Here is a 6755-nt window from a genome sequence, read left to right as displayed (position 1 = left end):
ATGAGTGTCGTTCCATTCGTGATAAGGATGGCAATTTATTGCCATCAAAGAAAGAAACTGAGGCAAGTAATGAATCACAAAACTCCCAAACAGGCCTGGCTTGGGGCCCAGATTCAAAGAATGCGAGTTATCCAGTCAGCAGTGGGTCAGAGTATGCCCCGATGAATCTGAAAAAGAATTAGTAACACAGTTACATGTACAAGATTTGTTCCATGCCACTCAGGAAAGTGTGGCTTTAGATTTGCCAGTATTAACAGATGTTGAAATTTCTTCTGCTGACTCTCCTAAAAAACTACTTACTGGAATTTACAGACCAATCCCTAAGGGGATAGTAGGACTTATATTAGGAAGTAGTCTTACTATAGAAGGTCTTAATTTTCATCTGGGAATAATTGATGCAGATTATAATGGAGAAATTCTTATTATGGCCTCTTCAACTAAGTCACTTCAGCTACAAGCTGGACTAAGAGTGGCACAAATTTTAATACTACATTCTCATAAAGGGAAAGCCACTCCAATAGCCCAATAGGGAGGCTTTGTTAGCACGAGAAAACAAGTCTATTGGCATACTTTTTTAAATGACTCCCACCCACAGTGCAAGATCAGCTTTAAGGATGATATTCAGATTAAAGGGCTAATAGACACAGGAGCAGATGTGTCTATTATAGCCTTTCATATGTGGCCACAACAATGGCCTAAAACCAGAGTAAAAGCTACATTTATAGGACTTGGAACTATGTCCGATATAGAACAAAGCACTGAAACTCTGGAATGCAAAGGCCCTGACAGCCAAGATGCTAGAGTTCAATCCTACATAGCCCCCATTGCTTTATCACTATGGGGAGAAGACATTTTACAACAGTGCAGAGCCATGCTAACTATTCATACTGTTTCTGAATCTGCTAAAAATATTATGTTTAAAATGGGTTATGATCTTTTACCAGCTCCCCTAGAAAAACGGGCAATAGTTTGAAAAGGAAATAAGAAAACTGGTTTGGTAATGCCTGTACTTACAGAAGATATTTTTGTTTGGGCTACAGTACAACATTTTGCTCTTCCACTACAATGGCAAACAGATAAGCCTGCATGGGTGGAACAGTGGCCTCTTACTCTTGAAAAGGTAGAGGCAGTTCATTCTCTAATACAAGAACAGCTAGTGCATGGAATTGCCCTATTTTTGTTATCAAGAAAAAATCAGGAAAATGGGGAATGCTAACTGATTTGAAAAAAATTAATGCTGTAATAGTTCCTATGGGAACACTACAACCAGGAATACCTAATCCAGCTTTAATTCCTAAATCTCATTCACTAATAATTATTTATCTTAAAGACTGCTTTTTTACTATCCCATTGCAGCCTAAAGATGCTGAAAGATTTGCTTTTACAGTGCCAGCTTTAAATGCTGAAAAGCCTGCAAAATGATATCATTGGAAGGTTTTGCCACAGGGCATGTTTAACAGCCCTACTCTTTGTCATTTGTTTGTAGATCAACCTTTAGAACTGGTGAGGAAATAATTTCCTGAAGGAGTGTGCTTACATTATATGATGATATTTTAATAGCTCATGCTGCTAATAATGAATTACAGTTAATGTTTCAAGCAGTACAAAAACATTGTCAAGAATATGGCTTAGAAATTTCTGATGATAAGATTCAGACTTGGGAATGAACCATGGGAATATTTAAGTTATAAAACAACAGCCCAAAAAATAATTCCTCAAAAGATTCAAATTAGACAAGATTGTTTGCAAACTTTAAATGATTTTCAAAAATTATTAGGAGATATTAATTGGATTAGACCTACTCTGGGCATTCTTAAGAATTTATTCTCCACTTTAGAAGGAGACCCAAAGTTGGATAGCCCTAGAAAATTAACTCCTGAAGCTGAAAAGAATTACAATGGATTGAGCAACATATTCAAGATTTTCAATTAAATTGTATTTCAGAAATTAGTAATTTTTATATTCATATTTTCCCATCTGTTCATTCTCCCACTGGGTTAATAGTGTAAGAAATGGCTTTTGTAGAATGGTGCTTTTTGCCTAACAAAGCAGCTAAGAAGATGAGACCTTATATCTCCAAATGGCTGCAGGAATCCTTAAAGGGAGGCACAGACTTAGACAATTAATTGGGAAAGACCCAGAAAAAATAGTTGTGCCTTTAACTAATCAGGATATCTGTGATTTAATGGCATTCAATACTGAATGGCAAACTGCATTATCAGATTATGTGGGCATTAATTGATAATCATTTTCCCCAAGACAAAAGAATACAATTTCTTAAGAAAACTTTCTGTATTCTACCTAGAATTGTCAAATTGGAACCTATTCCTGAAGCAATGACATTTTATACTGATGCCAACAAGGCTGGCACCTCAGGATATGTAGACCCTGATGTAAAGAAGGTTGAACAGTCCCTTTATACCTCAGTACAAAAGGCAGAATTGTATGCCATAGTTATGTTATTAGCCAATTATTCTAATATTCCAATTAATATTGTCTCTGATTCAATTTATTCTATCCATGTTGTGCAACAGATAGAAACTGTGACGTTATTAGAAAATTCAAATGAATTGAATTTGTTGTTGTTTCATAATTTACAAAGCTTAAGTAGGAATAGAAAATTCCCAATTTTTATTACCCATGCCTGGGCCCATTCTAGGATACCTGGCCAAATAACTAAAGGAAATGAAATTATTGATCAATTAATCAGTGTAATTGGATCTGTTATATCTGCACAACAAGAGCATACATTGCATCATAGTAATGCACAATCATTAAAGAAACATCATGGTATTACATGGCACACAGCTCAAACTATAATTAAAAATTGTCCCACATGTCATTCTTTGATAACACCCCATTTACCTATGGGAGTTAATCCTACAGGTCTTCTATCCAATCAAATATGGCAAATGGATGTTACTCAATTTTTAGAATTTGGTAAATTAAAATATATACATTATTCAGATGATACTTATTCCCACTTTTCTTGGGCCTCAGCTTTAACATCTGAGAAGGCTGATGCTGTAATCACTCATCTTTTAGAAGCTTTTTCTGTTATGGGAAAACCAGAAACTATTAAAACAGATAATGAATCAGCTTCTATTTCTAATAAGTGCCAAAGCTTTTTTTAATTACATAATATTAAACATATCATAGGTATACCAGGAAATAGTTCTGGTCAGGCAATAATTGAAAGACAAAATAGAACTTTAAAAGAAATTCTTCAAAAACAAAAAAAGGGGGAAGGACAGTATAACACTACTCCTAGAAATAGAATATTATCAGCCTTATTTACTTTAAATTTTTTGAATTTAAATGAAGATGGTGAAACACCAGCATTTAAACATTGGGTCACGATGACAACACCATTATTAAATCAGCCAGTTTATTATAAAGAATATAATTATTATTCTAATTTGAATAATGATTGGACCCCAGCAAGTGTTACACGTTAGGGTAGAGGCTATGCTTATATCTCTACAGGAAAGCATAATCTTTGGGTTCCAGATAAGAATTTGAAATTAAGACAATCTGATCAACCTGATCTGAGTGGGTAGACCACGAAAGAGGATCAGACTCCAGTCTGAGGAGATGGACAACACAGTAACGAGACTTCAAAACCTAACCTTGAAAACCAGGAGGAGAAAGAGGAAAACACCATCCAGCAGGACTCTAGGGACGGTGAAACAGTTTCAGAAGATAGGAAGGCAAGCCACGTTGATGTTAATTAAAAAACATCACAAGGTAACACCTGTAAATTTATTTATGGCTATGTTAGCTCTTATGATTGCTCCTTCTTCAGCACAGGATTTTCATTATTGGACTTAAGTCCCCAGTCCTCCTTTATTGAGAGGGGTCAGTTGGCTAGAGCCAACGCTACCCATTTATGTTAATGATTCAGTATGGATGCCCAGTTCATATGACAACAGAGGCCCATTTTAACCTGAAGAAGAAGGTACACTTGTCTTTAATTACACTACTGGAATAACTGGTCCTCCTATCTGTTTTGGTAATCAGCCTCATTGTCTTAAGATGAAAATACAGGCTTGGGTTAGCCTTCATAAAATTGATGAAAAGAATTTGAATGTAATAGATGAGGCATCCGTGGTAAGTGCTAATGTGCTTCAGAAAGCTCAAGACCATCCCAGACAATCTAACATAGAATTGCCACCTTGTGAGATGCATACTTTTACTGATGGAGTGTATTCACTGGACAAAGTGTAAAGGGAAATTTCCTTATTTATTTTTCTATACCTCTCAAGGATATGTTAGAGATTGGGCACCAGTTCCCTCTATGGAAACTGTGTTTGGTGCCCCTTTTCCTATTTATATACCTGGTAATAAAAATGAATTTCTTACCATTAGTACTTATCTTTTGCATTGGATTAATGGTGGGTTTACTCCACCATCTCCAAGCATTGCTACTTATCCAGAACAAAGGCATTTATGGAAGGTAGCAGCAGCATTACAACCCATTAAAGCATGGGTTGGAGGACAACGTAAAAGTAAAGACTCCTACAACGTACATTTTGAAGTTAAAGAAATTAAGAATGTGCAAGCTTGTTTACAATTACCATTTGTATGGCTAAAAGGTAATGTGTTGTGAAAAGAAGCCACAGGAGAACTCTTTTGTCCAAAATGTCAAATGTTCACTTGCATTAATAATTCTGTTAGTTTTGATCCTTCCTTCCAAAGAACAGCTGTATTTGTTGAGAGCCTGTACAGGTGTGTGGCTTCCTGTTAACCTGACAAGACTATGGCAGGAATCTCCAGCCCTGTCGATCTTACAACTGCTACCAGATAGAATATTGAAGAGAAGCAAGAGGTTCCTCGGATTGTTGACTGCTGCCATCTTGGGGATCATCACTGTAACTGCAACTGCCGCAACTGCTGGCATGGCCCTTACCCAAGGAATTAAAACTCAGAATGCCGTTGCTAATTGGCATAAAAATTCTGAACAATTATGGATTTCTCAAAAACAAATTGATACCAAATTGTATAATGAAAATTCTGACCTCAAACAATCTTGTAATGTTGGGTGATGAATTGATTAGCCTGAAAAAACAGGTTAGATTGGAATGTGGTTGGAATATGACTACATTTTGTATTACACCTGTTATGTATAATGAAACAGAATTCCCTTGGGATAAAGTTAAAAAACATTGTTAAATCATGAAAATTTGACTGAAGAAATTGTAACTTTACAGCATAAAGTGTATTCCACTTTTCAGAACAAATTACAGAAGATTGACAGTGATCAGGTATGGAAGGAGATTGCAGATGGTATTGAGCAAATTAATCCTATGACTAAGATTCAAGGTTTAATTGGTAGTTCTATTGAATCATTTGCTTTGTTTTTAATATTAGCTTTGATTTTGTATATTATTTGTAGAAGAGTTAATCAGACGCAAGAAGAGAATAGGAGACATACTGTTGTTTTTGCTTTAATGATGACAGATATGAATGCCTCATGTCAGAAAAAAGAAAGGGGAAATGTGGGATAAAATCCCACATGCTGTGTGCTCACTTTAAATTTCAGTAACAGGCAAATAGGCTTTTGTGGAATGTAGCTCTGTTGAAGACCTGGCTGCCTTGGTCAGCATGACAGGGCCTGAAGGTCTGGAGGTAAAAGTCCACCTTCAGCAACTCTGATCTATGTGGCCATTAAGCCTGCAAGGAAAGGGGTTGACAGCCCTTCCTGCAGAGACACGGCCCAGAGGTTGATGTATGTGAAAATGTACATTGTAAAGCTGCATGGCCTCCAGACTGCAGATAACAAAAGCCATAAACCTGTTTTCTGCAATATAATGAGTGCATGGTAAAACTCAAGGTCTTACTCCCTTTTTGGTTATCTTGAGTTTTCAGTCTTACTCCCTTTTTAGTAATCTCGAGTTTCCAGACTGTGTCTTCTTTGAAGGTTGAAATAAATTTAGAAAATATTAATGGTAAGAATGCTTTGATTGTTGATCAGTGGCATGTACGTGACCAACCTGCTATATAAGGTGGTCAGAAATAAAGATCATTGCTACTTGCCATCATGAGCTTGTAGTCTGTCTCTTGCTTTTTAAACAGTTTCAGGAGTGAGCTTGCACCTGTGATAAAGTTGCTTGTCCCTCATGAAACCTCACGCAACAACTCTGGTCCTCACCTCGTCTTTTTGCTATGTGCATCTGGCCAGCACTTCTGCCCAGCGGACCCCAGTACTCAACCCTGCCTTACTGCTAGTGTGCAACCTGATAATACTCCTCTGCTAGAGCACCCAAGTCCTCCCCTGCACTGGGAGAGGTGTGCTGCCTAGATACACATGCCAGACAGGAGAGGTGAGGACTCGAAACTTCTAGGAGAGGAGTGTTGTCTGGATGTACAGTAGCAGAAAGGTGAAGTGAGGACTGGGGTCTGATGGGCAGGAGTGCCGTCTGGATGCAAACAGCAGAAAGGCTAGATGAGGAATGGAGTTCATTGGCAGAGGAGTGCTGACTGGATGCACATGGCAGAAAGACGAAGTGAGGATTGGTGTCTGCTGGGCAGGAATGCTGTCTGGATGCCCAAAGCAGAAAGGCCAGGTGAGGACTGGGGTCTGTTCAGAGAGTAGTGCTGTCTGGATGGACATGGCACAAAAGGGAGGTGAGGACTGGGGTCTGCTAGGAGAGGAATGCTGTCTGGATGCACATAGCAGTAAGGTGAGGTGAGGACTGTCGTCCACTGGGCAGGAGTCCTGTCTGGATGCACATAGCAGAATTGCTAGGTTAGGA

General features: G+C 37.9%; 1 long non-coding RNA gene across 1 annotated transcript; it reads left to right on the top strand.

The window, feature by feature from the left end:
- The first annotated feature begins 3489 nt into the window (after window positions 1–3489).
- On the top strand, window positions 3490–6041 carry LOC111727638. Its single transcript, XR_002775137.1, has 2 exons — window positions 3490–3747; window positions 4699–6041. It is a non-coding gene; the product is annotated as an uncharacterized LOC111727638 (long non-coding RNA).
- The last annotated feature ends 714 nt before the right edge of the window (window positions 6042–6755 follow it).

The sequence above is a fragment of the Otolemur garnettii genome, unplaced genomic scaffold (genome assembly GCF_000181295.1).
Source record: "Otolemur garnettii isolate 467f Iridium unplaced genomic scaffold, OtoGar3 scaffold00115, whole genome shotgun sequence".
Lineage (NCBI taxonomy): Eukaryota > Metazoa > Chordata > Mammalia > Primates > Galagidae > Otolemur > Otolemur garnettii.
This window is presented reverse-complemented; position numbering and strand designations above follow the sequence as displayed.